This window comes from Phyllobates terribilis, unplaced genomic scaffold, assembly GCF_046119375.1.
Source record: "Phyllobates terribilis strain yellow unplaced genomic scaffold, ASM4611937v1 Scaffold_9__5_contigs__length_417890890, whole genome shotgun sequence".
NCBI lineage: Eukaryota > Metazoa > Chordata > Amphibia > Anura > Dendrobatidae > Phyllobates > Phyllobates terribilis.
The window spans coordinates 102,591,309-102,616,964 of NW_027362769.1; the positions used below are offsets into that span (position 1 = coordinate 102,591,309).

Here is a 25,656-nt window from a genome sequence, read left to right on the forward strand (position 1 = left end):
TTTTCCCCCACAATCTTTCATTTTTTAATTTTTGTTTTAATTGTACATTTTTATTGAATTTTAGAAAAAAATACAAACAGCAAGTACAGTTCAATGAACAAGCAGAAAAGGAAGCTTTGTGAACCTAGGCAATCATATAAACATTATAAAAAGAACAATATAATATGCTGTAAAGTAAGAATACTTTTATTAATATATACTACTAGCACCTAATTTTAAATTACCAAAATGCAAAATGAACGAGCAAAACAGACAGCTAAAGCAAATTAATATTTGGTGAGACCACCATTTGCCTTCAAAACAGCATCAAAGCATCAATTCTTCTAGGTACTCGCACATAGTTTTTGAAGGAACTCGTCAGGGATGTTGTTCCAAACATCTTCGACAACTAACCACAGATCTTCTTTAAATGTAGGCTTGCACAAATCGTACAGACCTGGCAGCAATCGTTGGGACCCAGCTACACCCATCTACTGTTTGAAGAAGTCTGGCCAGAAGTGGTCTTCATGGTAGTATTGCCATCAAAAACCATACCTTCAACATAGAAACAAGGCCAAGCGACTCAATTATGCATGAAAACATACAGTGCCTGGTGAAAGTATTTGGCCCCCTTGAACTTTCCTACCTTTTGCCACATTTCTGGCTTCAAACATAAAGATATAAAATTCTATTTTTTTTGGGAAGAATCAACAAGTGGGACACAATCTTGAAGTGGAACGAAATTTATTGCATATTTTAAACTTTTTAAAAAAATTAAAAACTGAAAACTGGGGCGTGCAATATTATTCGGCCCCTTTACTTTCAGTGCAGCAAACTCACTCCAGAAGTTCAGTGAGGATCTCTGAATGATCCAATGTTGTCCTAAATGACTGGTAATGATAAATAGAATCCACCTGTGTGTAATCAAGTCTCCCTATAAATGCACCTGCTCTGTGATAGTCTCAGGGTTCTGTTTCAAGTGCAGAGAGCATCATGAAGACCAAGGAGCACACCAGGCAGATCCGAGATACTGTTGTGGCGAAGTTTAAAGCCGGATTTGGATACAAAATGATTTCCCAAGATGCAGCCAAAAGGCCCATGATCACTCTGGATGAACTGTAGAGATCTACAGCTGAGGTTGGAGAGTCTGTCCATAGGACAACAATCAGTCGTACACTGCACAAATCTGGCCTTTATGGAAGAGTGGCAAGAAGAAAGACATTTCTCAAAGATATCCATAAAAAGTCTTGTTTGAAGTTTGCCACAAGCCACCTGGGAGACACAACAAACATGTGGAATAAGGTGTTCTGGTCAGATGAAACCAAAATCAAACTTTGCAATGCAAAACGATATATTTGTCGTAAAAGCAACACAGCTCATCACTAGTGTTGAGCCACCCCCGTAGTGTTCGGGTTCGGTTCGGTTCGTCGAACACCGGGATGTTCGAGGAACTGTTCGTCGAACTGTTCGTCGAACACCTTCAGGGGTCTCAAACTCGGCTGGGTATATGGGCCGCACATGGAAAAAATTTGAATTTGGGGGGCCGCATTCTTTGTTCAATGTGACATTTTTAGTGATACCATTTTTTTTGTATACACCTTTTGAACATTTTTTCCGTGTTTATTTTTTTATGGCTTGGGTCGTTATGGATGTGGCGATAATAAACGTGCACTTTTTTGTGTTTACTTTAGTTTACATATAAAACAGCATTTTTAGCGCCCAATATTTTTTCATGCTTTATTTTTATTTTTTTGATTTTTACAATTTTGTTTCCCCCAATTGGCCACATTCAGTAATATTGTCTTACAATTAGCATCATATAGTAATAATGGCAAACATCTTGTAGTAATGTTCCCCATCCAAGTCCCCATCCTGTGGCTATGTGCCTCATCCAGGTCCCCATCTTGTGGCTATGTGCCCCATCCAGGTCCCCATCCTGTGGCTATGTGCCCCATCCAGATCCCCATCTTGTGGCTATGTGCCCCATCCAGGTCCCCATCTTGTGGCTATGTGCCCCATCCAGGTCCCCATCCTGTGGCTATGTGTCCCATCCAGGTCCCCATCTTGTGGCTATGTGCCCCATCCAGGTCCCCATCTTGTGGCTATGTGCCTCATCCAGGTCCCCATCCTGTGGCTATGTGCCCCATCCAGGTCCCCATCTTGTGGCTATGTGCCCCATCCAGGTCCCCATCTTGTGGCTATGTGCCCCATCCAGGTCCCCATCTTGTGGCTATGTGCCCCATCCAGGTCCCCATCCTGTGGCTATGTGCCCCATCCAGGTCCCCATCCTGTGGCTATGTGCCCCATCCAGGTCCCCATCCTGTGGCTATGTGCCCCATCCAGGTCCCCATCTTGTGGCTATGTGCCCCATCCAGGTCCCCTCTTGTGGCTATGTGCCCCATCCAGGTCCCCATCTTGAGGCTATGTGCCCCATCCAGGTCCCCTCTTGTGGCTATGTGCCCCATCCAGGTCCCCATCCTGTGGCTATGTGCCCCATCCAGGTCCCCATCCTGTGGCTCTGTGCCCCATCCAGGTCCCCATCCTGTGGCTCTGTGCCCCATCCAGGTCCCCTCTTGTGGCTATGTGCCCCATCCAGGTCCCCATCCTGTGGCTATGTACCCCATCCAGGTCCCCTCTTGTGGCTATGTACCCCATCCAGGTCCCCATCCTGTGGCTATGTACCCCATCCAGGTCCCCATCCTGTGGCTATGTACCCCATCCAGGTCCCCTCTTGTGGCTATGTACCCCATCCAGGTCCCCTCTTGTGGCTCTGTGCCCCATCCAGGTCCCCTCTTGTGGCTATGTGCCCCATCCAGGTCCCCATCCTGTGGCTATGTACCCCATCCAGGTCCCCTCTTGTGGCTATGTACCCCATCCAGGTCCCCTCTTGTGGCTATGTACCCCATCCAGGTCCCCATCTTGTGGCTATGTGCCCCATCCAGGTCCCCATCTTGTGGCTATGTGCCCCATCCAGGTCCCCTCTTGTGGCTATGTGCTCCATCCAGGTCCCCTCTTGTGGCTATGTACCCCATCCAGGTCCCCATCCTGTGGCTATGTACCCCATCCAGGTCCCCATCCTGTGGCTATGTACCCCATCCAGGTCCCCTCTTGTGGCTCTGTGCCCCATCCAGGTCCCCTCTTGTGGCTATGTGCCCCATCCAGGTCCCCTCTTGTGGCTATGTGCCCCATCCAGGTCCCCATCCTGTGGCTATGTACCCCATCCAGGTCCCCTCTTGTGGCTATGTACCCCATCCAGGTCCCCTCTTGTGGCTCTGTGCCCCATCCAGGTCCCCTCTTGTGGCTATGTGCCCCATCCAGGTCCCCATCCTGTGGCTATGTACCCCATCCAGGTCCCCTCTTGTGGCTATGTACCCCATCCAGGTCCCCTCTTGTGGCTATGTACCCCATCCAGGTCCCCATCTTGTGGCTATGTGCCCCATCCAGGTCCCCATCTTGTGGCTATGTGCCCCATCCAGGTCCCCTCTTGTGGCTATGTGCTCCATCCAGGTCCCCTCTTGTGGCTATGTACCCCATCCAGGTCCCCATCCTGTGGCTATGTACCCCATCCAGGTCCCCATCCTGTGGCTATGTACCCCATCCAGGTCCCCTCTTGTGGCTCTGTGCCCCATCCAGGTCCCCTCTTGTGGCTATGTGCCCCATCCAGGTCCCCTCTTGTGGCTATGTGCCCCATCCAGGTCCCCATCCTGTGGCTATGTACCCCATCCAGGTCCCCTCTTGTGGCTATGTACCCCATCCAGGTCCCCTCTTGTGGCTATGTACCCCATCCAGGTCCCCATCTTGTGGCTATGTGCCCCATCCAGGTCCCCATCTTGTGGCTATGTGCCCCATCCAGGTCCCCTCTTGTGGCTATGTGCTCCATCCAGGTCCCCATCCTGTGGCTATGTACCCCATCCAGGTCCCCTCTTGTGGCTATGTGCTCCATCCAGGTCCCCTCTTGTGGCTATGTGCTCCATCCAGGTCCCCTCTTGTGGCTATGTGCCCCATCCAGGTCCCCATCCTGTGGCTATGTACCCCATCCAGGTCCCCTCTTGTGGCTATGTACCCCATCCAGGTCCCCTCTTGTGGCTATGTGCCCCATCCAGGTCCCCTCTTGTGGCTATGTGCCCCATCCAGGTCCCCTCTTGTGGCTCTGTGCCCCATCCAGGTCCCCATCCTGTGGCTATGTTTTCCCTGTGCTGTTCTTCACACACATAAAAAAAAAAAAGATGATTCTCACCTGTCCTCCGTTCCCTCGGCGTCCTTCCTGCAGATGTGGCCCGCAGGCACCACAGAGTCCGACCCCTTGACGATCCCGACCTGGTCCAGGAGGAGCCGCCGACAGCAGCGCTGCATTGCCGCACAGAGACTGTCTCCCAGCACAGCATTTTCAATGTCAGCCGCCGGCCAATCAGAAGCCAGCAGCGGACATCTGCATATGGCAATGACGTCATACTCGCTGCGCCGACACGCAGATATCAGCTGCTGGCCTCTGATTGGCCGGCGGCTGGCATTGGAAATGCAGTGCTGGGAAACAGTCTCTGTGCGGCAATGCAGCGCTGCTGTCGGCGGCTCCTCCTGGACCTGGTCGGGATCATCAAGGGGTCTGTGCCTGCGGGCCGCATAAAGCAGCCTCAGGGGCCGCATGCGGCCCGCGGGCCGCGTGTTTGAGACCCCTGCCTTAGAACACCGTCGAACACCGTTAAAACCAATGGCAGGCAAACAAAAACACATAGGAACACATAGAAAACACCTTCAAAGGTGTCCAAAAGCTGACAAACTGCTCAGAAGACGCTTGCTTTAAAAAAGCCGGCCGGCAATTCAGCAGCGGCATACACCGGTACCCGACAATTTAGACATGAAGGAATAGAGCATCACACATAGATTAGATAGATAGAAACATGTCAGTCACATATATATGAAGTACAGTGACAGTGTTGCTTACTGTACTTGTCATTTAGTGTAAAGGATTTATTAAAAAATATAATAGTGTTTTCGTGCACCGTCTCTTTAAAAAAGCCGGCCGGCAATTCAGCAGCGGTACCCGACAATTTATAACAGACAGAATAGAGCTTCACACATAGATTAGATAGATAGAAACATGTCAGTCACATATATATGAAGTACAGTGACAGTGTTGCTTACTGTACTTGTCATTTACTGCAAAGGATTTATTAAAAAAAATAATAGTGTTTTCATGCACCGTCTCTTTAAAAAAGCCGGCCGGCAATTCAGCATCTGTACCCGACAATTTAGAATAGAAGGAATAGAGCTTCACACATAGATTAGATAGATAGAAACATGTCAGTCACATATATATGAAGTACAGTGACAGTGTTGCTTACTGTAATTGTCATTTAGTGTAAAGGATTTATCAAAAAAAATAATAGTGTTTTCATGCACCGTCTCTTTAAGAAAGCCGGCCGGCAATTCAGCATCTGTACCCGACAATTTATAACAGACAGAATAGAGCTTCACACATAGATTAGATAGATAGAAACATGTCAGTCACATATATAATAAGTACAGTGATAGTGTTGGTTACTGTACTTGTCATTTAGTATTAAAATAAAGGATTTATTATTAAAAAAAATTGGCGTGGGATTCCCCGTAATTTTAGTCTCTAGCGGAGGTTAAGCAGACGGCTGGGGCAGATGTTTGAAGCCTGGGAAGGGGGTAATACCCACGGAGCTTCCCAGGCTACTAATATCAGCCCCCAGCTGAATACCTAGCCTTTACTAGCTATTAAAATGGAGGACCCCCCCAAAAAAAATGACGTGGGGTCCCCCCTAATTTAATAGCTAGCAAAGGCTAGGCAGACAGCTGGGGGCTGATATTAATAGCCCAGGAAGGGAGCCATGAATATTGGCCCCCTCCCAGGCTAGAAACACCAGCCGTCAGCCGCCCCAGAAATGGCGCATCCATAGGATGCGCCAATTCTGGCACTTAGCCTCGCTCTTCCACGCTGCCCTGGTGCGGTGGCAGGGGGTAATAGGGTTGGGGTTGATGTCAGCTTATAATGCCAGCTGACATCAAGCCCAGGTTAGTAATGGAGAGGCGTCTATAAGACACCCCCATTACTAACCCCATAGTCAAAGTTAAAAAAAAAACAAACACCCAGAATAAAGTCCTTTAATTGAAATAAAGACACAATTCTTTATTGTTCTAAATTAAACCATACTTACCATCACGCCCATTCCAGCTGAAGCCAACGATCTCCTGCAATAAAAGAAAAATAATAAAGCAACCTCATCCTTACCTTTCCATGGTTCCCAGGACAGCTCCAGCTCTGCTACATCGAGATGACAGGCTGGACCGCAGCAGAACGCTGCCATCCAGCCTGTCATCCCGCGGACACTGAGAAGCGCAGGCATGCTTGCGCTCCTCAGTGTCTGACTGTGACGGCATCCAGATGAGCCGACAATGAACTCGGCTCACCTCATGTACGTCACTGACAGCGTGGGAAAATTCTCCTGCACTCAGCGCTTCAGCGTGAGAATTTTCCCACGCTGTCAGTGACGTGCATGAGGTGCGCCGAGTTCATTGGACATGACCTCGGCTCATCTGGATGCCGTCACAGCCAGACACTGAGTAGCGCAAGCAAGCCTGCGCTTCTCAGTGTCTGCGGGATGACAGGCTGGATGGCAGCGTTCTGCTGCGGTCCAGCCTGTCATCTCGATGTAGCAGAGCTGAAGCTGTCGTGGGAGCCATGGAAAGGTAAGGATGATGTTGCTTTATTATTTTTCTTTTATTGCAGGAGATCGTTGGCTTCAGCTGGAATGGGCGTGATGGTAAGTATGGTTTAATTTAGAACAATAAAGAATTGTGTGTTTATTTCAATTAAAGGACTTTTTTCTGGGTGTTGTGTTTTTTTTAAATACTTTGCTAGAAATTCATGGTGGTCATGTCTAATATTGGCGTGACCCCATCAATTTCGGGCTTAGGGCCAGCTGATAATGCCAAGCTGGCCTTAACCCCTTTATTACCCAGTGAGCCACCGCACCAGGGCCCTGGATGAGTTGGGTACAGCGCCAGAAGATGGCGCTTCTATGAACGCGCCATTTTCCGGGGTGGCTGCGGACTGCAATTTGCAGTGGGTGGGGCCCAGAAAGCTTGGGCCTCCCTGCGCTGCAGATTCCAGCCCCCAGCTGCCTAGTTGTACCTGGCTGGACACAAAAATAGGGCGTAGCTCCACGCATTTTTTTTTTAGATTCATGAAATTCATGGAATAATTAAGAAAAAAAGGGCTTCCCTATATTGTTGTGTCCGGCTAGGTACAAATAGGCAGCTGGTGGTTGGGAGCAGCCCGTTCCTGCCTGCTGTACCTGACTGGACACAAATATAGGGCGAAGCCCCACATCAATTTTTTTTTCATTATTTCATGAATTTCCTGAAATAATTTAAAAAAAATTGACGTGGGGCTTCGCCCTATATTTGTGTCCAGTCAGGTACAGCAGGCAGGAACGGGCTGCCCCCAACCACCAGCTGCCTATTTGTACCTGGCCAGACACAACAATATAGGGAAGCCCTTTTTTAAAAAAATTATTTCATGAAATAATTAAAAAAAAATTGACGTGGGGCTTCGCACTATATTTGTGTCCAGCCAGGTACAGCAGGCAGGGACGGGCTGCCCCCAACCACCAGCTGCCTATTTGTACCTGGTTGGACACAACAATATAGGGAAGCCCTTTTTTTCTTAATTATTCCATGAATTTCATGAAATAATTAAAAAAAAAAAATGCGTGGGGCTTCGCCCTATTTTTGTGCCCAGCCAGGTACAACTAGGCAGCTGGGAGCTGGAATCCGCAGCGCAGGGAGGCCCAAGCTTTCTGGGCCCCACCCGCTGCAAATTGCAGTCCGCAGCCGCCCCAAAAAATGGCGCGTTCATAGAAGCGCCATCTTCTGGCGCTGTACCCAACTCATCCAGGGCCCTGGTGCGGTGGCTCACTGGGTAATAAAGGGGTTAAGGCCAGCTTGGCATTATCAGCTGGCCCTAAGCCCGAAATTGATGGGGTCACGCCAATATTAGATATGACCACCATGAATTTCTAGTAAAGTATTTAAAAAAACACAAACACCCAGAATAAAGTCCTTTAATTGAAATAAACACACAATTCTTTATTGTTCTAAATTAAACCATACTTACCATCACGCCCATTCCAGCTGAAGCCAATGTCTTCTGCAATAAAAGTAAAATAATAAACCAACACCATCCTTACCTTTCCATGGTTCCCAGGACAGCTTCAGCTCTGCTACATCGAGATGACAGGCTGGACCGCAGCAGAAAGCTGCCATCCAGCCTGTCATCCCGCGGACACTGAGAAGCGCAGGCTTGCTTGCGCTCTGCAGTGTCTGGCTGTGACGGCATAAAGATGAGACAAGTTCATGTCCAATGAACTCGGCTCACCTCATGCACGTCACTGACAGCGTGGGAGAATTCTCCTGCACTCAGCACTTCAGCGTGAGAATTCTCCCACGCTGTCAGTGACGTACATGAGGTCAGCTGAGTTCATTGGACATGAATGAGCTCACCTCATGCACGTCACTGACAGCGTGGGAAAATTCTCACGCTGAAGCGCTGAGTGCAGGAGAATTTTCCCACGCTGTCAGTGACGTGCATGAGGTGAGCTCATTCATGTCCAATGATCTCAGCTCACCTCATGCACGTCACTGACAGCGTGGGAAAATTCTCCTGCACTCAGCGCTACAGCGTGAGAATTCTCCCACGCTGTCAGTGACGTGCATGAGGTGAGCTCATTCATGTCCAATGAACTCAGCTGACCTCATGTACGTCACTGACAGCGTGGGAGAATTCTCACGCTGAAGTGCTGAGTGCAGAAGAATTCTCCCACGCTGTCAGTGACGTGCATGAGGTGCGCCGAGTTCATTGGACATGACCTCGGCTCATCTGGATGCCGTCACAGCCAGACACTGCAGAGCGCAAGAATGCCTGCGCTTCTCAGTGTCTGCGGGATGACAGGCTGGATGGCAGCGTTCTGCTGCGGTCCAGCCTGTTATCTCGATGTAGCAGAGCTGAAGCTGTCGTGGGAACCATGGAAAGGTAAGGATGAGGTTGCTTTATTATTTTTCTTTTATTGCAGGAGATCGTTGGCTTCAGCTGGAATGGGCGTGACGGTAAGTATGGTTTAATTTAGAACAATAAAGGAATGTGTCTTTATTTCAATTAAAGGACTTTACTCTGGGTGTTTGTGTTTTCTTTTAACTTTGACTATGGGGTTAGTAATGGGGGTGTCTTATAGACGCCTCTCCATTACTAACCTGGGCTTGATGTCAGCTGGCATTATAAGCTGACATCAACCCCAACCCTATTACCCCACTGCCACCGCTACAGGGCAGTGGGAAGAGCGAGGCTAAGTGCCAGAATTGGCGCATTCTAAGGATGCGCCATTTCTGGGGCGGCTGACGGCTGGTGTTTCTAGCCTGGGAGGGGGCCAATATTCATGGCACCCTTCCTGGGCTATTAATATCAGCCCCCAGCTGTCTGCCTAGCCTTTGCTAGCTATTAAAATAGGGGGGACCCCACATCATTTTTTTGGGGGGTCCCCCATTTTAATAGCTAGTAAAGGCTAGGTATTCCGCTGGGGGCTGATATTAGTAGCCTGGGAAGCTCCATGGGTATTACCCCCTTCCCAGGCTTCAAACATCTGCCCCAGCAGTCTGCTTAACCTCCGCTAGAGACTAAAATTAAGGGGAACCCCACGCCAATTTTTTTTTAAATAAATCCTTTATTTTAACACTAAATGACAAGTACAGTAATCAACACTGTCACTGTACTTCATATATATGTGACTGACATGTTTCTATCTATCTAATCTATGTGTGATTCTCTATTCCTTCTATTCTAAATTGTCGGGTACAGATGCTGAATTGCCGGCCGGCTTTTTTAAAGAGACGGTGCATGAAAACACTATTATTTTTTTTTAATAAATCCTTTACACTAAATGACAAGTACAGTAAGCAACACTGTCACTGTACTTCATATATATGTGACTGACCTGTTTCTATCTATCTAATCTATGTGTGATTCTCTATTCCTTCTATTCTAAATTGTCGGGTACAGATGCTGAATTGCCGGCCGGCTTTTTTAAAGAGACGGTGCATGAAAACACTATTATTTTTTTTTAATAAATCCTTTACACTAAATGACAAGTACAGTAAGCAACACTGTCACTGTACTTCATATATATGTGACTGACATGTTTCTATCTACCTAATCTATGTGTGATTCTCTATTTCTTCTATTCTAAATTGTTGGGTACAGATGCTGAATTGCCGGCCGGCTTTTTTAAAGAGACGGTGCATGAAAACACTATTATTTTTTTTAATAAATCCTTTACACTAAATGACAAGTACAGTAATCAACACTGTCACTGTACTTCATATATATGTGACTGACATGTTTCTATCTATCTAATCTATGTGTGAAGCTCTATTCTGTCTGTTATAAATTGTCGGGTACCGCTGCTGAATTGCCGGCCGGCTTTTTTAAAGAGACGGTGCATGAAAACACTATTATTTTTTTTGATAAATCCTTTACACTAAATGACAAGTACAGTAAGCAACACTGTCACTGTACTTCATATATATGTGACTGACATGTTTCTATCTATCTAATCTATGTGTGAAGCTCTATTCTTTCTGTTCTAAATTGTCGGGTACCGGTGTATGCCGCTGATGAATTGCCGGCTTTTCATGTTTCACTGTGAGCACTGTTCCCATCGATTTGGGCAATCACTGTAATGCCACAACCACCATGGCTGTGGCATTACAGTGAGTGGCAGACAATCCCTGCATGATTGGTGCTCTAAATAGCGCCAGACATGCAGAACACGCTTTTGGTGCACGAACAGTTATCGAACATAACCTCGAACAGCCGAATTTTTTGCAAATCGTTCGGGTTCGTCGAACAACTCGAACACCGCCCAAAACAGCTCGAATTTGAGATTGGCGAACAGTTCTAGTCGAACACCGCTCATCTCTACTCATCACCCTCAAGATGAGAAGATGGTCGGAGCCAAATACAAGACCATTCTGGAAGAAAACCTGTTGAAGTTTGCAAAAGACCTGAAACTGGGACGGAGATTTATCTTCCAACAAGACAATGATCCCAAACATTAAGCAAAATCTACAATGGAATGGTTCAAAAATAAACGTATCCAGGTGTTAGAATGGCCAAGTCAAAGTCCAGACCTGAATCCAATCGAGAATCTGTGGAAAGAGCTGAAAACTACTGTTCACAAACGCCCTCCATCCAACCTCACTGAGCTTGAGCTGTTTTGCTAGGAGGAATGGGCAAGAATTTCAGCCTCTCGATGTGCAAAACTGATAGAGACATACCCCAAGCGACTTGCAGCTGTAATCGCTGCAATAGGTGGCGCTATGAAGTATTAACTCAAGGGGGCCGAATAATATTGCACGCCCCACTTTTCAGTTTTTAATTTTTTTAAAAAGTTTAAAATATCCAATAAATTTCGTTCCACTTCACGATTGTGTCCCACTTGTTGTTGATTCTTCCCCAAAAAAATTTAATTTTATATCTTTATGTTTGAAGCCACAAATGCGGCAAAAGGTAGAAAAGTTCAAGAGGGCCAAATACTTTCACAAGGCACTGTAGGAATTGGTGTGCAGAAAAATAGCAGCAGGTGCTCTGGACTGATGAGTCAAAAGATGACATATTTGTCAATAACAGAAGTCTGTTTGTTTGCTGAAGGGCTGGAGAGCAGTACAATGAATGTCTGCAGGAAACAATGAAGCATGGTGGCAGTTCCTTGCAAGTTTGAGACCATATTTCAGAAATGAAGTTGGAAATTTGAACAGGATTAATGGTGTCCACAATGCTGAGAAACACAGGCAAATACTTATCCATCAGGGAGGTGTCTGATTAGTTTCAATTTTTTTCTGCAGCAGGACAACAACCCCAAACATTCAGCCAATGTCATTAAGAACTATCTTCAGTGTAAAGAAGAACAATGAGTCCTGAAAGTGATGATATGACCCCCCTAAAGCCCTGATTTCAACATCATAGAGTCTGTCTAAGATTACATGAAGAGACAGAAGGAATTGTGCAAGCGACATCCACAGAAGATCTGTGGTTACATCTTCAAGATGTTTGGAACAATCTCCCTGACGAGTTCCTTCAAAAACTCTGTTCAAGGTTATCTGGAAAAATTGACAACTCTTTTAACATAAATTGAGTTGTGACGCCTGTACTCTGAAGCACTGTATTTACAGTCTACTAAGGTTTCCTTAGTGTTATTTGTAATGTACAGCCATTCTAGTATGAAATGAACTAAACTCGTGCTTTTCAAAGAGACCTTTTGAAGGAATCCTCAAGTTTGCAAATGGATCATTCTCTTTGGAATGGCATAAAAATAATGCCCACTATCTGGATTATGAAATTCCACTATTTAGGGCTGAGCATGAGCAGAGCCAACTCCTACTGAGACCTCCTTTGTTCAGGTGTTTATTATAATGAAATAAACTATTACATTCCAACCAATATAACCTTCTTAGATGTAAGGAAATTTTAACATTTGAAAACTCCTTACAGTGCAATTGCACTTTTAGGAAACTTTTCAAAATAATTTGCTTGTGTGTGTACATGACTTGTAATTAGTGTTGAGCAAATTTGTTCGGCATTTCAAATTCGGGTTCGTGTTCGGGGTTCCGGCTGGTTCGCGCAAAAAAATTGGCTCCACCCACGAACATCCCTGATTTGTCACGCAGATGTTATCTGCGTAACAGCGTGGCAAATCAGGGATGTTCATGGGCGGAGCCAATTTTTTGGCGCGAACAAGCCGGAACCCCGAACACGAACCCGAATTTGAAATGCCGAACAAATTCGCTCAACACTACTTGTAATCTGCATTTTTAGCAGTTGTACTCATCTGTAGGCTCTAGCTTCTAGAAGTTTCCTTTCTGTGAACTGCCTCTTGCTCTGTCCAGCTCAATCCCCCCCTTCTCTCTCCATAGACTTCTATAGGCAGCAGTTGTAATTTGGTCTCTCAATGAAGATAGAAGTGTAGACGGATTTTAACAGTTTTTGACAGTGAATGATCAGTGCAGGAGTGAATTAACTGTCAAATGGGCAAAGAGGCATTTTTCACTAACAAGATATCTTGCAATGTTTCATTTATTTTCTTGTACTGTTGATTTTTGAAAAAATTGTATTTTCTCTTTAGCAATTTTATTTATAGTTCAATTTGTTTCGGAATATTGTTCAACTCATGTTACGGGCTACTGCTTGTCTATCTTTGTTAAAGGTAGCCAAACGATTACTTTTTGGTTGAATGTGTAGTTCCTAAAATAATCTTAAATTCAAAAAGGGTTGGCACTACGTTATAGACTGTGGTGCACGTGGAGACATAGCAGCATGTAGAAGCAAAAAAGAATTGACAAAAGCCTGGGGTGGGCTGAAACGTTTTTGTGTTTGGATCTCCATTAAAGAGCATTAACCAACACGTGACTGCCGGGATTTTTTGTTTCTACATCCTAAAATAATCTTAGCACCTTTTCTCCTGGTGTTGTGAATATTCTTTACATCTGATATTTTACCGATTTTGCCATCCACGTCACCTTAAAGCCTAATCAAGCAAAAGATTAAGACTCCAATGGGGGAGGGGTAGACTTGAATAAGGCTTACTAGGGGGAGACAAAGACTTATTCTGTTCTTGTACTTCTTTTGATTTTATAGAGTTTTCTGAGGCTTTTTAAGATTTGGCTGAGAGTAGGGATTGCTAAAAAAGAAATACATTTTATTTACCACTGAAATCGCTGCCACTCATGCGCAGCAACTCCAATGGTCTCAGTCGGTTTATGATGAGACAGGAAGTGATGACATCCAGTCCATCAGTTACCTGGCCAATAGGGTGACTGATTGGCTGCAGTGGTCAGTCGATGGATGGGATGTTACCACTTTCAGTGGGATGACTTCCTATTGATCAGTCATTTGACTGCTGCAGCCAGTCACTGACCTCAGATACATGCATACATTACTTTTGAGGCTACAGTGGTCAGGTGAATGAAGAATAGGATGTGTTTGATTTCTGTTCTGGCAGAGAATACCAAAATGATGGCACTCAAGCACTAGGGAATTTAAGTGTTAAAAGTTTATAAGTTTCTGCCAAATTTTACAAAGTTCTGAAAACCCCCAGTAACTACCATCCCCTTATATTTATCACATTCAGTTTCATCATATTTGGGGTAAGGCGGTTTTATTACAAATAACATATAGCATATTATAGAAAGGTGATATATTTTAGTGCATTGAGATCCCCAAGGCCGTGACCTTCTCAGATCACTAATATGGTGGTTCCGAGTCCTATTTTGATGCTATTAAGGCGCATTGGTCAGTCATGCACACATCTACTCTTTACAATTCTTTGAAAGTTTCCAAAACAGCCGATTCCTCCTTACGAATAAGGAAGGTTACATGGGTTGGGTCCCTCAGATCTGTAAAAAAGAGATTGGTAGGGCTTCGGTGATTTAACATTTATCCCATGTCCTGAGATAAAACATTGATTTTGGAAAACCCCTTAGCATCAGTCCAAGCAACCATCATTCCCAAAGCATGTCTAAGTATTGCAAGTTGACATTAACTATAATTTAATAAACTTTCCAATGAACATCTTATTCACTTCATATTAACAAGAACTAGACGCCCCCGGAAGAAGCAAGCGGGCGAAACGCGCGTCGGGGTGAAGGGGGACAGCATCCTGCCCGGACTTTGGCTACTCTGTGTCACGGCTCACCAATTGGTTTAATCTGGATCAGGTACATGGCCTATATGAATGATCATTACATCATTTCTTATACTCTTATACCATGTTGAATTTTAGAAAAGATTAATATCATGCTGTTTTAGATCGTAATATATTCTGCATAAATTAAATTACAATATATATTGGGCTTTTTCGTTGTATTGAGAATTAATTGATCTAAGGAAGGGGTTTGTGTCCCCTCATTAACCTAAACCCTTTATATATGTCTATAGCTATGCTTTACATTAAAGAGCTCTTGCAGATATAATTGTTTCATCTAAATACTATAGTAATAATAATATTGCATTCCATTAATCAATCTGTGAGCCTACTATATAATTATTATAGATACATCTAAAATAATCTAGAATTAAACGATTCTAGACAATAAAATCTGATATCTCATTCTTAAAAAAAAAAAAAAGCCCTTTAAAAAGGAGAGTCATTTTAAGGGACAGACATTCAGACACATACAACGGATATGAAAGCTTATTCCTGGGGCTTCAGCTAAAACAGACGGTGGAATGACATTTAAAATGACGAGAAGGAAGTGCAAAAGTGTGGAGGACAGCTTTACACATGTATTTGAGAACTCTGCGCATAACGAGAGAATAACAATCGATTTTTGGTTACATTTCTTGAGGATAATCCAAGTATTTTTCAGTAATTACTTCCTCCAAACGAATTGCTCCACCGCCCATCAAGGCAAACGCGGGATACATTGTTCCGATGCAGTCCACTTCTCTTTCATACAGACATTTCATGTTGGTGGCATCGTAGAACCCCACTTTTCCTTTTTCATAGTCCAGACAAACCCCTATTCGGACAGGCCGAGGGAGAATGCGCTCCCCATAAGTGGTGGAAACATTAGACACTTTGGGGATAAAGACCTTTCTCATGCCTATTGTAGCCAAGGTGAAAGGCTGGGACGAGTCAAAGGCAACATCTTCACTGCCACTGTCGTGACCACTATCCTGATCATATCTGGGACTACTAATGTCACAAGGGTTATGGAGCCATTGTTGCAGCTTGATATCCGATGCAACTCCAACTTTCACCATGTATGAGTAAGGCTCGACCGAGAAGGCCCAAAAATGCTTGCCCTTAGTGATGCCAGCATCGCCAATAATGTAGTCAAGGCACATGTAACACCCTACTTGAACACGTTCAGCTCCGAGTAGTAGGGGATGACCGGCGACACTTTCCACGTTGTTCCTTATGTCGTTAAGCATCAGGTGCTCCTTGTTAAAGCCACATTTATCATCAAACAGAAAGCTGAACACTGGAGCAGGTGGTGTCTGGAGGACGACTTCTTTGCTGTGGGTGCTGCACATGGAGCCCCTAAGGCCCTGCACCCGGAAGCAGTAAGAGCTGTTTAGGTCCAGATCAGAGATGACTTTACTTGTACTTGTTGCTTCAATTTCATTCCATGAAGGTTCTTGATTTTTATCAAGTTTGCGGTACTCCAGAATATAGCCATCTGTGAAGCCGGAGTCGTTACGCTGATTCCAGCAGATCTTTGCGTTGTTGTACACTCTGCTCTCATCCGTATTGATCTGCGGCACCTCTAGAGCTTTGGAGAAAGACAAGTCATTCAATAAACCTTCTTCCTTAGAAATATCAACCAAATAGTCTTCAAAGCTGGAATCTGCAGCTGGGCGGAAAGTTTTCAAAGATTCTGAAGCTTTCTGAATTCTGGTTTGGAGCTGCTTTACAGTTTGAACAAAGCAGGCGTGATCAGTCTCCTTCAAGACTTCTTGTGCATATCCCACCAGCCCATTATTCTCCAGGAGGCCCAGCTGACTCTGTAGTTTCTCTAATCTAGAGGTCTGGGAACTCTTTATAGACTGTAGCACAAACGCTTTTCTATCTTCCAAAATATTAAATAGTTTCTCAAAGTTGTAGATAACCTCTTCTACGGCTTTATCTCCATTGCTCTTAGTTCTTCTGATTAAAATCTCCAGTTCTGTTATCTGGGTCTTCACTTGACTCTCTTTGCTGATAAGATAACTGATGCCCTTACTAAGCTTCTCCTTCAGCATTTTGTAGGCGTTGCTCATGGTGGTCACTGTGTGGTTTGCATGTGATCCTGAGAGTTTACACAAATGACAAACCGGTCTTCTGCAGATTTCACAATACATGTTCACCTTCTCAGACTCGTGTTCAGGACACATGAGCACTTTAGGTATGAAGTTTGTTGTAGGTGCAACATATTCATGCTGGGCTTTGATGGACCCCCAGGGATGGTTGATCTTGAAGCATTCATTGCAGAAGCTGGCGCTGCAATCCAAACAGCTCTTTGTAGATTCTTGGACTGGAGGTTTGCAAAAGTCACACATGATGGCGGTAGCAGCGCGAGAAGCCTGTCTGTAGCGTTCTACTATAGACTCCAAAGTAAAGTTCCGAAAAAGGCCATTCATTCCCCGCTCTCCAAGGTCCACGTCACGTAAGCAGCCGGGACACGACAATGAAGTAATTCTAGGGTTTAAAGAATTGTGCTTCGACCCTGATCTAAGGAGTCTGTTGATCCTCTCTATGCTGGGTGACTGCATGCAGACTCGGGGGCTTCCAGGTGTTGACGTTTCGGAGCTCACATCCGTAGAGTCCTCCAGAGACATGAAGAGCAGCTCCTTCACACACTTGTGACAGATGCTGTGCTGACATGGTAAAATCAGGGGATGTGTGTACAACTCCTTACAGGCAGGGCATAAAAGCTCACGCTCAATATTTCTGATGGTAACTATGCTGCCCCCAGCCTCCGGCACCTGCTCAATCTCCATCCTCGGAGCGTTCACCGCACGTTGAGCCGAAGATACAGAAAGGGGCGCGGTCAGGAACTTCCAGAGCTCCGCGTTCTATGCACCGATTGTGACCCAACAATGAGCGCGCAGCGGCCGCTGTAATACATAAAGCGCGGCACACAAGCGATAACCTGGACACGTCTGACAATATAATTATTATATTTTGGGCAGGAGCTAGTCTCCTTATACTGGGCACTCTGTTTTTTAATTATACCTTATATGTATTATTTGGTTTGTTATGGTTTGTCATGATTTTAATTGATTGATGAAATAAAATTACGTCTATATACTAATGGATCTCTTTGTTTTTCTGCAGATTATCTAGTGTAGATGTGGTGATTTATTAACTATAATTTAATAAACTTTCCAATGAACATCTTATTCACTTCATATTAACAAGAACTAGTTCTTTTAATTTTTTATTTCGGATAGATGTGACGTAGGAGCCGTGTTTTTTTTTTTATTTTATAGCATCTATCCACTATAAGCTATAAGCGCTGTGATAAAATTATAATACAGTTTTTACGAGGCTATGCACCATGCAACGCCGTAGTAATTGAATTATAGATGGAAGTATATGCTGCAAAGAATTATAGTCAATAAACAATTTGAATAACAATAGACCCGATTTATAGGTGTAATTAAGTAGCTGTTTTACATAAAACTACATTTATGGAGGATTTGAAAAGATTGAATCCATTTGACAGAATGTAGCCGTATAGCGGTAATAATATTCCTGTGATTATGCCATTTACAGAGCCGTAAAGGAATCTGAAGACAATATGTCAATTTTAGCTTAATATTACTGCGGATTGCGTTAGATTTAAAATTAACACACTCGATTTAGACCAGTGTTTTATTAATTTGGATGGGTCCCTAAGCAGATAATGATGGCTTTGTGCATATTTCAAGCGTATGATCAGAAAGGTTACAGAGATGTCATTTGCAGTGTTGTCGATTGAGAAGAGGGAAACATTTTACTGTTTCATATTCTATTAATGTCAGTGCTTTGCAATGGCAGCTTATTCACAGAAGGTCACAAAAATCTCAGCACAATCTGTCTTTTAAAGTGTTGGTTTCTGAACACTGGAGCACTGAACAAGTTGAGAGTGGAAAATTCAAGATCTATGTCTCAAAGTTGTAAAGTCAGTCTGAGGCTGACCACTGAGAAAAAAACTGCCTCGGACTAACTACACTGTGTTCCAAATTATTATGCAAATAATATTTTCTCAGATTTTCCCAAATTACCTTTATGAATTGCAGTCATTGTAATTTTCCAGTCAAATAACTATTAGAGTACAATTGAAAGGTTTTTGTACAAACTGCCTATGATAACAGTATATTTTTAAAAAAATAAAAAACCCAAACTGTACTCAAAATGCATGTTCCAAATTATTATGCACAGCAGAGTTTTCAACCTTTTCATTTTAATAAAGAACAAAAAAATTGTCATTTTTGAAATTATAAGCATTAGCAGGTTATTACAAGCTGAAATCAAACAGTTTTCAACTCAAAACTTTATTCTAGGTGATGTTACATTTGCACATAGGACCGCTTGTTCGAAAGGAGCTTCTGAACTCTCTCATCCATTGAATTTGTCAGGTTTTGGATGGTTTCTGCTTCAATTGTTTTGCATGAGGACAGAATACCCTCCCAGAGCTGTTGCTTAGATGTGAACTGCCTCCCGCCATCATAGACACTCCTTTTGATGATGCTCCAGAGGTTCTCAATGGGGTTGAGGTCAGGGGAGCATGGGTGCCACACCATAAGTTTGTCCCCTTTTATGCCCATAGCAGCCAGAGATGCAGATGTGTTTTGTGCAGCATGAGACGGGGCATTATCATGCATGAAAATGACCTTGCTGCTAAATGCACGGTTCTTCTTCTTGAACCATGGCAGGAAGTGCTGTTTGAGAAACTCAACATACATTATGGAGTTCATCTTTACCCCTTCAGGGATCCTAAAAGGGCCGACAATCTCTCTCCCCATGATTCCAGCCCAAAACATTACTCCACCTCCTCCTTGTTAGCGCCGTAGCCGTGTTTGCATGGGGTGTCCATCAACCAGCCATCCTCCACTCCATCCATCTGGACCATCGAGATCATTTCATGCATGATAATGCCCCGTCTCATGCTGCACATAACACATCTGCATCTCTGGCTGCTATGGGCATAAAAGGGGACAAACTTATGGTGTGGCACCCATGGCCCCCTGACCTCAACCCCATTGAGAACCTCTGGAGCATCATCAAAAGGAGTGTCTATGATGGCGGGAGGCAGTTCACATCTAAGCAACAGCTCTGGGAGGGTATTCTGTCCTCATGCAAAACAATTAAAGCAGAAACCATCCAGAACCTGACAAATTCAATGGACGAGAGAGTTCAGAAGCTCCTTTCGAACAAGGGGTCCTAAGTGCAAATGTAACATCACCTAGAATAAAGTTTTGAGTTGAAAACTGTTTGATTTCAGTTTGTAATAACCTGCTAATGCTTATAATTTCAAAAATGACCATTTTTTTGTTTTTTATTAAAATGAAAAGGTTGAAAACTCTGCTGTGCATAATAATTTGGAACATGCATTTTGAGTGGTTTGAGTTTTTTATTTTTTTAAAAATATACTGTTATCATAGGCAGTTTGTACAAAAACCTTTCAATTGTACTCTAATAGTTATTTGACTAGAAAATTACAATGACTGCAATTCATATAGGTAATTTGGGAAAATCTGAGAAAATATTATTTGCATAATAATTTGGAACACAGTGTAGGCAGTTGCTGATCCATCCGGAAGATCCCAGAGGAACCTCCAGTCTTCACGTATAGCAAATAACCCCTATACAGGGATCAACGGGGCCCCCTGAGTTGTGTCCACAGAGTAGTTGCTGTCCAGAGCAGTGAGACTGAAATAAGGATAGTCAACCTAGCTGGCTCAGTAACAGAAGGGTCAGAAACATGGACAGAATCAGAAGGCAATACCATAGTCGGAGGGATAGCCGTGGATGGATACCAGAAGGTCAGTGGAAAGCGAAGTAAGGCAAGCTGAGATCTGATGAGTGCGATCGTGGAGCCAGACATAGTCAGGGTCACAAGCCAGATCAAGAACAAATACGTTAGCAAACGTAATAACTGGCAAATACGACCAGTAAGCTGGGAGTTTAAGCGGGGTGTGGTACTGCTCCATTGGCCACAGCAGGGAAATAATTACACTTGCTGAGCTTCTGGACTGTATACACCATGATACATCCTGGCCAGGATTGTATCCCTTGCTTGACAGCGCCTGCATAATATTAGTTATGATGGCTCCACCATTACCAGTGCTGCCTCCAGAGTGAATATGGTGGCTCATGGTGACAGAAGCAGAAGTCGCTGAAGCAATTCCGGGTTGGGATGTAACAAAATCTCTATGAAACAAACTGAGTTTGAAACTCCATATCAGAATGGCTATATAATCTTGCCTACTGCCAAATCAGATCTCACGCTTTGCACTGACGAGGGGCAAAACCCTGAAATACTGTCTGAAAATTCAGATTCTGGTTTGCCTTTTATCATAAGTCATGCGGCAAGGCTTGTCAAAGGGTCGATATTGGCATTTAGGGTTGCTGCTTCCAAATAGGTGGCACTAGAGTTGAAGTCCTGTTCCTCTTTGAAAAGGCAATTTGCATATTTAGTTTCCCAGTTTGTATAAGTCTCCTTACACTGGCATGCCAGGCATGTCACTGTCCATACGGTGAAACATTACCCCTAAGATCCCAGTGTTATTAGAATGAGGATTTATGAGTCCAACTTTAGTTTATTCATTTGAATATGAGGGATATACAAAATATAGATTTTCAAAGTAAATACCCAAGTATTGTCAGGTCTAAGAGATCTGCCTAATAATATATGCAATTTCACTTGTGAGGTCTGGTGATAGAGCCACCCTCAGTTGAACTTTTCGAAGAACAGATAAATCTAGAAGTCTAAGCAATGCATGGTAAAGTCGTGAACTTCCAGGATTTTTTTTATACAGCTGCTTGAGGATGTAAGCTGGAATCATTTTCACCATTTGAACAAAGACAATGCAGGGATGATTCAGAACAATTTCTTTTTCTCAGATAATACTCATGTTATTGTAGAGTTTTATGTTCTGCTTCATTACTCCGTTCTTGATTACAGAACATTTGTGACATTGAAATATGAGGTTGTCATTTTGCTTTCCCTTTCTCCCATAACTGGCCATGAAATGTCAACTTGTATTGATTATTCATTGTAAGTATTAGCGATGGTGGATGTAGAAATGAGTGGTCTATATACTTATCCACCAGATAGAGATTATCAAGAATATGATGTTACAGAAGCAATCAGAATTCATCAGTGTTTGTAAAAGTATTGTCAATTTCCTGATCTCGCAGTGATGAATTGGTTTTAGCACGGCTCAATGAACTGAAAATTGACGTAGGGTTGATTTCTAAACCCTCAAAAACAACATACCTGAATTCCTGGATTCCTACAATGCAAAGACCTGGCGAAGGGTGGTTGGAAGGATCCCATATCATGTGGAATTACACCTATTGCCTATTTTGAATGACAAATGACTAAAGGTGCACGGAACCCGAACTTAAAAGTTCGGGGTTCAAACTGGACACTTAGTGTCTGGTGCTAAACTCCGAACACTGACTTCTCCTGGAAGTCCGTTTTAATGTTCGGAGTTCTGGGGGGAAGGCCAGGAGGAGAGAGAGGGAGTGAGAATTTTCCAGCTCCAAAGTTCGGGTCCCCATTGTTTTCAATGGGGTTCGGGTTCAGTTTCAAGTTCGGGTCAAGTTCTGGTACCAGAACTGAACTTTGGGCTAAAGTTTGGGTTGGGTACCAAAAACTGAACTTCCTTGGTTACACTCATCCGTATAAATGACCTCTCTACTGGATACTGTAATATCTGTAACCTGGTAGGGTTCTTATAAAGAGATATTTAAGCCAGCCTTAGATTTCTGCCATGGAATTTTTTAAAAAATATATACATTGAGTTTGTTTATAAGATGTGAACATAGCCTTAAATCACAACAAATAACATAAAAACAAAATGAGCATATACCCTGTAGCAAATAAATAATAATAGCACATGTAAATAACATAGGCTACTTAGTTAATACTATTTTGATCAAAAATGTGTAAAAGCCATCCCACCACGTCAAGGTGCACCCAATCTGGACTATCTCTAGTATTAAACTTCACCTTGTGTCAGCCGACTTCAATATAGATGGACGCAGAGCAGGACCCAGTCCCGACTGTTCAGACACGGGAACCTATATGGATGAAATGCCAAGCTCAAAAAGGGAAGCCAGGTCCCTCTTTTTACAAAGTACAAAAAACTACAGCAAAACCGAAGAGCTGAACCACAGTGTGAACATGCTCCTAGACATTGCACTTATACCAACATATGCTCCGGCTCATCTCTTTGGTTTTTAAATCACATCGAGTAGATATCTCTTAAAGAGTACTTATCACCAATATGGGGCTACCTTTTTGTATTTAAGAATAAAATAAGCAGTCATAGATTGGTGATTTTCCTAATTAACATCTATTAATAAAAAATGCTGGCCCTCTAAAGGACGCAACTATCAAGCAAAAGTAGGGTCCAAACTGTAGCATCCAGGCCTGCAGAGCGGGATCCTTCAATCTTTTGTAGCCCCTCTCTCAGTGAAAGTGTGAAATCTCATACTTTTAACTAAACAAGTTCTGCTACATCCAGTTGCCAAATAACTCTAATGTTTGGTAACAACCATTCAGTAAAGGATGTAGAAGAACTTGTTTAGTTCAAAGCGCGAGATCTCACGCTTCCATGCAAGATCTTGCATATTTGCTGCAAGAGAGACTGTGCAGGGTTTTGAAATCCAGGGTTACCAACCATCCTGAAATTCCAGGACAGTCCGTAAAAATAAGGCTTTTTTTTTTTTGCCCAGTCTCTAAAAAAAATTTGAGGCATCTGTGATTTTTTTTGAAGCTGAAGAAACTTAAACAGATTATTTAGACTGTAATTATCATCATGTTATAATTTACAGTGAATGCAGCTTATCTCTTCTTATGAGAATTATGGGCTGTAGACATAAATCACTTATAATTATAATTATTTATTATGGTTTTCCAATGTGTCCGTAAAAAAATATTGTCCGTCCGTGATTTTTTGCTAAGCTGTCCAGAAAAAATAAAAAGTCAAGTTGGCAACTCTGGAGGGATCTTGCTCTGCATGCCGGGCTCCAATAACCCAGAAGTTGCTAGAAAGTCGTGTGCTTTAGGGGTCCTTTAGAGACACTTGGCAACATTTTTTAATAGATGTTAATTAGTAAAATCACCAATCTGCGACTGCCCAGTTTCTATTCTTTAAAATAAAAATGTCAGCCACAGACTTGTGATAGGTACTCTAAGTAATTTTGGCTAGCTTCTATTTCCAGGGATACTCAGTAGATAGGATTTGTAGTGTTGCTTTTTTACCGCTTGCTCTTAAATCTCTGCACTATATAAAAACTACTAAATGTAACGTGTTAAATTTCAAGTTCTCATTGTGCTCTGAAGGACTATTTCTACATTTGCTTCTGTCGTGTTCTGTATACCGGACATCAGTCTATACTACAGCCTTCAATGCAAAATAAGTGGTTTATAATGGACTGTATTATCAAAGTAGTGAAGTACACCACCTATAACCTGTCTTCGGACTGACTGGTGATGCTATCTAGCACGTGTAAGAACTCTCGGACCATGTACAGATTGGAACTGGGAAATAAAACAACGCCAATGCCCCACGGAGGTCAGAGTAGTTGAAGAACTACCCGTCTGATATTGATTGCGTATCATTTTAGTCTTAATTTTTGCCATAGTGTTAAATTTTACCAGTATCACTTGCTAACTTAATTTTTACCATTTTCACCTGGTAACTTAATTTTTGCCATGCGCTTAATTTTTACCACTATCACCTGGTAACTTAATTTTTGCCATGCGCTTAATTTTTACCATTATCACCTGTTAACTTAATTTTTGCCATGCGCTTAATTTTTACCATTATCACATTGTAACTTAATTTTTGCCATATGCTTAATTTTTACCATTTTCACCTGGTAACTTAATTTTTGCCATGCGCTTAATTTTTACCATTATCACCTGGTAACTTAATTTTTGCCATGCGCTTAATTTTTACCATTTTCACCTGGTAACTTAATTTTTGCCATGCGCTTAATTTTTACCACTATCACCTGGTAACTTAATTTTTGCCATGCGCTTAATTTTTACCATTATCACCTGTTAACTTAATTTTTGCCATGCGCTTAATTTTTACCATTATCACCTGTTAACTTAATTTTTGCCATGCGCTTAATTTTTACCATTATCACCTGGTAACTTAATTTTTGCCATATGCTTAATTTTTACCATTTTCACCTGTTAACTTAATTTTTGCCATGCGCTTAATTTTTACCATTATCACCTGGTAACTTAATTTTTGCCATGCGCTTAATTTTTACCATTTTCACCTGGTAACTTAATTTTTGCCATGCGCTTAATTTTTACCACTATCACCTGGTAACTTAATTTCTGCCATGCGCTTAATTTTTACCATTATCACCTGGTAACTTAATTTTTGCCATGCGCTTAATTTTTACCATTTTCACCTTGTAACTTAATTTTTGCCATACGCTTAATTTTTACCACTATTACCTGGTAACTTAATTTCTGCCATGTGCTTAATTTTTACCATTATCACCTGGTAACTTAATTTTTGCCATGCGCTTAATTTTTACCATTATCACCTGGTAACTTAATTTTTGCCATGCGCTTAATTTTTACCATTTTCACCTGGTAACTTAATTTTTGCCATGCGCTTAATTTTTATCACTATCACCTGGTAACATAAAGTCTGAGACAAACAATAAAAAATGCCAAGATATCTGAATGTTCAGCTAGGTAAAAGCTAAAAAAAAATAAAATAAAATATGTATTGGGCTTTCATTCATGCTCATACTTCATAGTTATAAAAGATGGAAACCACTGATCTCTGTCTACTCCCTTTGTGACTCCATATCTTCTGTTCCCAATTCTGGAAATGACTTTTTCCATGTGCTGCATATCTGCTATCAGTAA

The 25,656-nt window shown here is 42.9% G+C and overlaps 1 protein-coding gene and 1 pseudogene across 1 annotated transcript in view; one reads left to right on the forward strand and one right to left on the reverse strand.

Annotated features, from left to right (window-relative positions):
• PDE11A (phosphodiesterase 11A) overlaps nt 1-25,656 on the forward strand; it is a 921,640-nt gene that overhangs the window by 78,949 nt on the left and 817,035 nt on the right. The window lies entirely within an intron of this gene.
• Nucleotides 15,386-17,265, reverse strand: LOC141160854 (E3 ubiquitin-protein ligase TRIM36 pseudogene; annotated as a pseudogene).